The sequence below is a fragment of the Oncorhynchus masou genome, chromosome 32 (assembly GCF_036934945.1).
Source record: "Oncorhynchus masou masou isolate Uvic2021 chromosome 32, UVic_Omas_1.1, whole genome shotgun sequence".
In the NCBI taxonomy this organism is placed as follows: domain Eukaryota; kingdom Metazoa; phylum Chordata; class Actinopteri; order Salmoniformes; family Salmonidae; genus Oncorhynchus; species Oncorhynchus masou.
In genome coordinates, this window is record NC_088243.1 from 66,619,532 (window position 1) to 66,630,200 (window position 10,669).

The following is a 10,669-nucleotide window of genomic DNA, read 5'->3' on the forward strand; positions in this document are numbered from 1 at the left end:
CAGTGGTAAGACAAACAGCAGTAGCTTTTTGGACTCTTTCCAGGTCTGAAGCCTGTGTGCTCTCGTACAATAGTGGAATAAGTGATTTTGAAAGGGTTTTCCTGCTTGGAATTGTGTACATTGGATTTAGACTATTGCTATAATTTCTAAAACCTCTGTCCTCCACAATCGAAAATGGCTGGAAATTGGTGGCAATCCTTTTAGCCAATGCAATATCAATTTGGCCTTGTTTTGCTACAGACATAGACTTTGGCATAAACTGGTCCATAGAAGACTGCGTTGCTGTGGGTCGCGGAGTAGGCCTACTTGACTGAGTGGATACGCCACCATTATCGCTAGCCGTCCCGCTAGTTTCTCAAAGCTCCGCTACAGCTAGCTTCACACTTGGGTGCACAGTTTGCATATGCCGGTGTCGGTTGTGCGTAGAACAGGCTTTATATGAGATTTTGTTTTGGCAAATTTTACGCTGTGCTCTTAACATTGACAACATTATTAAAATGCATCCAAATGCTACTGTGCTTCCGACTCATTTTCCAGCTGTTGTTTTCACAGCTGTCCTTCCTCTCTCTCCTCGGCTGCTAAGTGTGTGACTGTGAGTGAGTTGGCTCAGCCCTCCCTCACGCATCTTTGGTTCATTGGTTGACATTGCGTGTCTGATTGACAGGAACAACAGGTGAGGCTGTTACACGAAACCCAAACCGGCTGCGCGAGTGCGCTATCGTGCATAAATGTATTTTGTCCCCCCACACCAAACGCGATCACGACACGCAGGTTAAAATATCAAAACAAACTCTGAACCAATGACATTAATTTGGGGACAGGTCGAAAAGCATTAAACATGGAAATTTAGCTAGTTAGCTTGCACTTGCAAGCTAATTTGTCCTATTTAGCTAGCTTGCTGTTGCTAGCTAATTTGTCCTGGGATATAAACATTGAGTTGTTATTTTACCTGAAATGCACAAAGTAATCTACTCCGATAATTAATCCACACATAAAACAGTCAACCGAATCGTTTCAAGTCATCCTCCTCCTTCCAGCCTTTTTCATCTTTGAACCTATATGGTGATTGGCATCTACACTTTCAAAGTATTACCATGACAACCGGCAAAACAGTTCATCTTTCAATCACCCACGTGGGTATAACCAATGAGGAGATGGCACGTGGGTACCTGTTTCTCTAAACCAATGAGGAGATGGGAGAGGCAGGACTTGCAGCGTTATCTGCATCAGAAATAGGAATGACTTCTATTTTAGCCCTTAGCACGCTTGTTGGCTTGCGCGAGCAGTGTGGGTGCAGTAATTGAATAACATACAGTGCCTTGCGAAAGTATTCGGCCCCCTTGAACTTTGCGACCTTTTGCCACATTTCAGGCTTCAAACATGAAGATATAAAACTGTATTTTTTTGTGAAGAATCAATAACAAGTGGGACACAATCATGAAGTGGAACAACATTTATTGGATATTTCAAACTTTTTAACAAATCAAAAACTGAAAAATTGGTCGTGCAAAATTATTCAGGAACCTTTACTTTCAGTGCAGCAAACTCTCTCCAGAAGTTCAGTGAGGATCTCTGAATGATCCAATGTTGATCTAAATGACTAATGATGATAAATACAATCCACCTATGTGTAATCAAGTCTCCGTATAAATGCACCTGCACTGTGATAGTCTCAGAGGTCCGTTAAAAGCGCAGAGAGCATCATGAAGAACAAGGAACACACCAGGCAGGTCCGAGATATTGTTGTGAAGAAGTTTAAAGCCGGATTTGGATACAAAAACATTTCCCAAGCTTTAAACATCCCAAGGAGCACTGTGCCAGCGATAATATTGAAATGGAAGGAGTATCAGACCACTGCAAATCTATCAAGACCTGGCCGTCCCTCTAAACTTTCTGCTCATACAAGGAGAAGACTGATCAGAGATGCAGCCAAGAGGCCCATGATCACTCTGGATGAACTGCAGAGATCTACAGCTGAGGTGGGAGACTCTGTCCATAGGACAACAATCAGTCGTATATTGCACAAATCTGGCCTTTATGGAAGAGTGGCAAGAAGAAAGCCATTTCTTAAAGATATCCATAAAAAGTGTTGTTTAAAGTTTGCCACAAGCCACCTGGGAGACACACCAAACATGTGGAAGAAGGTGCTCTGGTCAGATGAAACCAAAATTGAACTTTTTGCCAACAATGCAAAACGTTATGTTTGGCGTAAAAGCAACACAGCTCATCACACTGACCACACCATCCCCACTGTCAAACATGGTGGTGGCAGCATCATGGTTTGAGCCTGCTTTTCTTCAGCAGGGACAGGGAAGATGGTTAAAATTGATGGGAAGATGGATGGAGCCAAATACAGGACCATTCTGGAAGAGAACCTGATGGAGTCTGCAAAAGACCTAAGACTGGGACGGAGATTTGTCTTCCAACAAGACAATGATCCAAAACATAAAGCAAAATCTACAATGGAATGGTTCAAAAATAAACATATCCAGGTGTTAGAATGGCCAAGTCAAAGTCCAGACCTGAATCCAATCGAGAATCTGTGGAAAGAACTGAAAACTGCTGTTCACAAATGCTCTCCATCCAACCTCACTGAGCTTGAGCTGTTTTGCAAGGAGGAATGGGAAAAAATTTCAGTCTCTCGATGTGCAAAACTGATAGAGACATACTCCAAGCGACTTATAGCTGTAATCGCAGCAAAAGGTGGCGCTACAAAGTATTAACTTAAGGGGGCTGAATAATTTTGCACGCCCAATTTTTCAGTTTTTGATTTGTTAAAAAAGTTTGAAATATCCATTAAATGTCGTTCCACTTCATGATTGTGTCCCACTTGTTGTTGATTCTTCACAAAAAAATACAGTTTTATTTCTTTATGTTTGAAGCCTGAAATGTGGCAAAAGGTCACAAAGTTCAAGGGGGCCGAATACTTTCGCAAGGCACTGTATATTCCTAAATTTATTTTGCAACGCTCGCATACAGGACCCGAGCTGTGTAGTCAGGGTATGAGTCTGAGCAGATAATCAGAACAAATGTGTGTGCCCTTGAGCATTTAGGACTATATTACTTTATTAATTTTTTCGTTCTTTGAATTTAGTTCATTATATTCATTTAAATATTTTGATTATCCATATCTTCATTTTCATATATATATATATATTTTTAATAGATTCGGCTCTTCTGATATGCCTACAAGAGCCGGCTCTTAGACCCGACTTGTTCGTGAACAACCGACCCATCACTTTTGGCAGGTGTTGCTCGCGGTTTGAGCAAGAAAACAACTGATTCGATAAATTGGACGATGATTGTTTATGTCATGTGCAAATGAATTGAACATCAAATATTGCGCCTATTTAATGCAACTCTTCATAATAGATCTTAAAGCAGCATACAACTGAGGTAAACATTCGGAAATTACAAGTTAACGTTCTCATTCATAGCCTGAAAATGCATATGAAGTGCAAGTGCACTGTTTATCTCATCTGAAGGCGGAGGGGGGGGGCATTTAGGACGTCTACTGCGGATCGCTAAAATATCCTAATGATTATGATCACACTTCCTCAATTCAGATATTATGGCAACACTATACCAAAGATGGTTTGGAATGGTTTATAAACTTGTTCGAGTTATCAGTGTTATCTGTTATCGCCCGGAAATATCTTCACGCCAAGAAAAAAACCTACAGGCTTTCGTCATCTTTCAATATATTGAGAAAAAAAGAGAACTAATTACAAGAGTTAGTTTGGAAACTAATCCCGTCTTTTATCGTCCTCTGGAATTACGGAAATTCTGGGGTAATACATACAGTACATAACCAACGTTCTCTAGTGATACGAGTCCCGTGCGAATAGGGCTCTAAAACACGATCATCCCGTCATCCCTGTGTTTTTAGGGATATCCCAGTTTGGATAAAATAAACATGGGACTGAAAGCCATTAGCCCAATATTAGGGTATCCCAGGCTTCCGTCATAATGGTCGATTTTGGAATGAGGAAAAAAATCATATTACAGGGGCAGTGTGGTAAAACTAATCCCGTCCATATTTTCAACTGGAAAAACAGACATGATATAATTACATAACCGACGTTCTATAGTAATGCTATTCCCGTGCGAATAGACCTATTAAAAACAAGACTCGAATTGAGGGGGCATGATGGTATGCCATAGGCACACCTTTTATTAAAGAATACAGCACACACGTCTAATTCAACTGACTTGATGGAATTGCCCCCACTACAAAGTAGTCTGTCAGTAGTTCACGTTATTTGCCTCTTACAGCAACATAAACAGTAATTTTATTTTAAGGATAATTATGGAGTGATTTCAGTGCCAACAGATTGTATTAGAATTTTCAATTTTTTAATGTTTAATGCACGAATTGAATAATTTAATGAATGTTTTTTACCAAGATGTAGTCTCTGGTTTTTAATCAAAATTTAGAAACCTGAATTTGAAAACTGAATCTAAAGTGCATCTGGTTACGGTGCCGCTCTCAACACTGCCAAGTTAGGAATTTCAGACTTCCATACTCATGGGCGTGTAATCATGACAAACTTAGCCAACGTGTGAATGGCATTAAATAAGGCTTCAAACCCCATGCATTCATGCTAAGACAAAACAAAATAAGTCTTCACAGTGCTGTTAATTGCTTAGTGTAGTCTTGTGTCTCAACAGGCTTAAATGGGATGTCAATATAATTATAAAGTTGTTCCTTATCCCTCTTCATGTCGAGCCCAGCTCCAAATGTGGAGTGTTCAGGTAGGAGGCCGTGGACCTAGCTACAGTCATGGGCTGCAAGGTGGATATCAACCCGGACAAGTTTAACAAGGAGGAGGCCACTGAGTTTGTGAAATCCAAGGGCCACAGCAAGCCCATCCAGAAGGTGCTGGTGGAGATGAACAACGGAGGGGTGGACTTCACCCTGAAGTTTATGGGGAATGTGACTGTCATGGTTGGCATTCAGCAGGTCACATTTTTATTCCATCAAATGGTATAATACAAAGCAATTAGGCTACATGTAAGACGGATTGTGTGGCCACAAACCTTCCTTGTAAATCGGCAAGCTGAAGTCTAGTGGTATCAGTGTGGCTCCCGAGCCGCGCAGTGGTCTAAGCCACTGCATCTCAGTGCTAGAGGCATCACAACAGACCCTGGTTCGATTCCAGGCTTTATCGCAACCAGCCGTGATTGGTAGTGTCATTGGGCGGCACGCAATTGGACCAACGTCTCCCGAGTTAGAGTTTGGCCGGGGTAGGCGGTCATTGTAAATAAGAATTTGTTCTTAACTGACTTGCCGAGTTAAATAGATTTTAAATAAAAAATGCATCAGTATCCAAAAGGGCCAGATATACACTGAGTATACAAAACATTAACACCTGCTCTTTGATTTGATTTATTAGGATCCCCATTAGCTGACGCCAATGGCGACAGCTAGTCTTACTGGGGTCCGACATATAACAAAAAATACAATACAGACAAAATACTTTATAATTGAGATATATTTAAAAACATTAACATGTAGTGTGTGTGTGTGTGTGTGTGTGTGTGCGTCTATCAGTTACACATACACTGTACATGTCAGTACATACACACAACAAGTAGGTCACATGGGGGAGATGTGTTGTGCGGTGAGGTGTTGGTTTATTTGTTTTTTGAAACAAGGTTTGCTGTTCACTTACGCTAAATAACATGTGAGTTCCATGCGCTAATGACTGTATAATTCTGTACGTTTCCTTGAATTTGTTCTGGACCTGGGGACTGTGGAAAGACCCCTGGTGGTATGTCTGGTTGGGTTAACTGACCAGGTGAATCCAGGTGAAAGCTATGATCCCTTAAAGTCACTTCAATCAGTGTAGATGAAGGGGAGGAGAATGGTTAAAGAAGGATTTTGAATCCTTGAGACAATTGAGACATGGATTATGTAAGTGTGCCATTCAAAGGCTGAATGGGCAAGACAAAATATTTAAGTGCCTTTGAACATGGTATGGTAGTAGGTACCAGGCTCACCAGTTGGTGTCAAGAACTGCAACGCTGCTGGGTTTTTCACGCTCAACAGTCTAACATGTGTATCAAGAATTGTCCATCACCCAAAGGACATCCAGCCAACTTGATACAACTGTTGGAAGCATTGGAGTCAAGCTGGGCCAGCATCCCTGTTTAACGCTTTCAACACCTTGTAGAGTCTAAGCCCAGATGAACTGAGGCTGTTCTGAGGGCAAAGGGGGGAGGTTGACTAGGATGGACATGTCAAATCTAGACTAAGTTTAGCTGATCTAAACATTGTTATTGCCATTGAAGCGCGTCCCCAAACTTGTTGAGGAGTACATGAACAAGAAACTGAAGCTGGATGAACTCTGTCCCTGGATCAGATCAATGAGGCATTTGGGCCTTTGACCTCCTGCACAGCGGGAAGAGGTGAGGGTTCTGAATGTGCGTGTGTGTGCTCAGTCACTGGATAACTGAGTTATGTCCCACACACTTAACATGGGATAATGACATCACAGCTTCAGAGCAGGAGTTGTAGAGTAGAATTACTTACAAATAACTCCTATTATGTCTTAGTGTAGTTGTGCCTTTATTTGTTGACTAAAGAGGATGTGGTCTTTCAGTGACTGCCTTTTATTAAGTCATAAGGGAGAACTTCCACATCAATACAATACTGTATGTGGTAGCATTGTAGCTGTCTCAAATAAATGCTCTTTAGCTCACCTATGGGTTTTTGTTCTTTGACCACTTTCTCCCCATCCCCGTCTATCTTTCGAACAATTATCAAAAGGTGGTACTGACAGCCCTGAGCCAGCTGGGGGAAGATTAACTTCATAGGTTGATTATTATCCTGACCAGGGACTTCAAATAAGCTATATGCTTGTTAAGCCATATCGCTTATAAACTACCTTCTAATTACTATCTAGGCTCCTGCGGTCCAAATATGTTTAATTATCTCTACAAAGTGCACTGAAACTTAGGAAATGCCCAATACCGACCTCATTATATTCCCACAATTTCACTGTAATGGAAGATTTTAATATTTTGATATTTGTATCGACGTGTATTGATTTAACTGTTATTTAACCAGGTTGTTTTAGTTGTAGGTCTGGATGGACCTATTAAGGGTCCAGATTCTATTATGGGATTCTGTTATGGGGAAATGTATCAGATATGTTATAGCATGACTTTAAATACGTTACATGTTCTGTGCACAGCTGATTTTTATGTTGTCCCTGCATTGGCTGTATCTACCAGTAGATGTCAGGCACACCTCACAAAAAGCCTCTGATGACACCATCCTCAAGCACAGAATAAATCAAATACTGACGGATATATTAGACCCTACTGTGACTAAATTGATTGAGACTCAGTGTTGAAATGTGTAGTATTGTCATTGATTGAGACTTCATTAATTGTGACAATCAATGGTTTTATTCAATCATGGAAAATGATCAACTATTAATTCAGGCAAAAGCTATTCACTTGATAAAATCAAAGAACTTCAACATTCCCTCCTATGTAACACTTTAATAGAGCTTGCTAGTATGTGATGCTACTCTTGTTTAATGGGAGACACAAGACAAATTTCCCCAAGGGGAATCAATGTCAAATAAATTAAAGTATTACATACATTTGCATTGAGGAGAAGGTGGAAGAAGCAGCGAGAATGTTTTGCCACAGAGAGACAAATGGGACAGTGTCACCAGCGGTTGAGAAATATATGCTTCATGTGGCCGGGGTATAGTTTCGACCTTGGTAATATTACATATTGATTTAATATAGAGCACTCTGGCGGGAAAAAATAACAGTTGCAGCCTGTCATGGCCCAAGACAAAACGTTGCTTGGGGAATGCCTCCCAATGATGAACTGAAATAGCTGTCTCGAAATGTGCTTTATTGAAGTTCCATTCAGATCAAATGAATACCCTTGGCAGTTTCCCTGCTTTTCCATCTTTATTTAAAATGGAAAATGAACCGGTGCCTCCCCTCTCCACATTCAGCTCCGCATTCTGTGTGTAATCAATCAGAGATCCAAAGCTTCGAAAGTTAGCAAAAAAGAGAAGAATGGAGAGAGAAGGGGGTATGGGTACGAGGGGGGAGAGAGAGAGATCAAAAGGCGAGAGAAGAAAGGAGGAGACAAGTTTTGACAGGTGCTTATGTGACTTGGCACTCTCATTTATAAATGTTGGATGAGCCCACCCTTCCAGATTTATAAGGCTTGCTTTGGGGACAAATGTCTATGTGTCTGTCTCATCTGTGGGAAAATATCCACGTTGAAGTCTAGAAGTCTGTCTTCCTTTCTTTAGGGTGTGTTTGAATTTCTCAACCTTTAGATTGTCACTGTGCTAAGACACTGATACACCAAGGAACTGGTGTTTGGATTACATACATCACTACCGCACTACATGTTTGAGAGACTTGGGCCATATCTCGTTCCCTATTTCATCATGTATCTCGCTGTGTAATATGCTGAGGAGTCACGTCTCTTAAAGCATCAACCATCTCAACCACTGATCTCCTTCAATCCCTCCATGTTTTTATCTTCTTGTGAATTATGAGATCTGCCTTTTTTGTTTTACTATGAGAATGCGTAGGCAATGTATTGCAATGCAAATGATTTCACTGCTTGATCAAAACATGCTGTTGTAATTTAATGATGAGTATAGTAGAACATGCATTTCAAACATCAATAGTATTTCCACAGGAGAAGTGACAATCCTGAGGAAGGTACCATTCGGACTCGAGTCTATGTTTAAATAAGAATTAATAACGAAATGTAATTATATTTTCTGTTTTCCCACCAATATCAAGCTTTCAACCTGCAGTTGAGGTGTTGTTAGTGTTTGCTTCATTCCCGACAGATATTAGAGACTCATAAGGAAAATTTACAAACAACAGAAATGCCAGCGTGGGTAAATACTGCATGGTGAACAAACAGACCCTCGTAGGAAAAAAATGTCAAAGGGCTGCATTGTCTTCCACAATATTTAGATTGGGATCAAGAGATTTCCTCCTTTAATTATAATATTCTTGTATATATGACACAGACAGATGGTGGCACAAACCAACCAGGTTCTAGATTTCAAAACTATGGGCACTTTATGATGTTGAGTGGAAATGTAAATTGAAGATTGAGCACTGTGCACTTATGGCCTTCTTAGTGTGGGTTAGTCAGTGTATGAGACTTTACTGATACCAATGATTGCATGTGTGAGATGCGCACGTTTCCAGGATGTGCAAAACTCCATAAGACCCATTTACTATGCTATTCTACGTTCAGGCCTGCTGCTCTTCTAAAGACCTGGGATATTTAATGCCACATTCCATGGAAACATCATCTTTTTAATGAATGGGTAAATTATAAAAGATGATGAATGACTGACCAGACAGTGGTGATTGTACATCTGGTACTGAAGCACGACAATGAATTCAAGAGCATCCAATACTGTAGCATTATCAAGAGGAGGTACTGTAGGCCGTTAGTTGTGGTTCACATGTAGACACACCTTGGTGATTTCTCTTCTGATGAATGTCTTTGTCTATTTTCTACTATTACATGTAAGTTAAAGATAAAGTTAAGTCACAGTTATTCACATGGGTGTGAATATGGTATGGTAAACATATGGTAAAACATTGCATGCAAATTCAGACATGGGTACGTAAAGAACATGTATTGTTCAGTCTTCAGATTGGATTGGATTAGGAAAATAAATCCACAGTGGTAAAAGATTACCCATTTTGCCTGGGATTTTTAGCACCAAAACAAAATATTTATGGAGGTTGAATTTGGTTGCATTACCTTAAACCCACAAAGTAAAACAACAAATGTGACATGTTTAATGAACACGGAGTAGAGCATACTCACTGAGCTCTCACCCTTAATCGTCATAAAGGAGGAAACACATGTACCTGTTTGAGAGAGTTTCTTAAAGAAAGAGAGAGGAAAGTGAGAGAGAGAGATAGTGGGATAGATACAAAGCCGCAACTGCTATGGAAGAACACGTAACTTAAGTCACTAAATACTAGCAGCGGAGGCCCCTGTTTAATCAGCAGATCCTGGCCATTACTGCTAAGGCCAGGCATAGCCTGTGACATCCCCAGCCTTGCTCTTAAACCGTTACAAGGCTTTAGCTTCTTTGTCATTGGCACACTCTGCATCAATGGAGGAAACCCCAGGCCCGAGCATAGAAATAGAATGATAGAATATAGAATATAATCCTATATTATAGAATATAATTATAATTAAATGGACTCAAGCCTCTCTGTGTTGTGTGAGGTCAAGCCGTTGGATTGTTTTGAAGACGTGGACATTGGAGGAGTGTATTTCTTGTCATATCTATTCTGTTTAGTCTGTTATGTTGTTAGTCAGAATATAGCTTTAGCCTATTGTGCATGGACCACTCTTGATATACCTATTTCAGACTGTCAGCTTCTTAATGTGAGTCAGCAAAGGATAGACAACAAAGGCCTTAAACAGGATTATAGCAACCCACACTTGGTTCACAATGCATATTCTTTCTCTTTGCACACACGCACGCACGCACACACACACACACACACACACACACACTTTTCTGCATGACAGGCTAAGCTGTTGTTGTGTCTGTCAACAACAGTAAAGTAGTAATTGTGAGATTACTACTGTATGTCCGTGCCACGCCTCTGTCTGGTTTGATCCCTATCC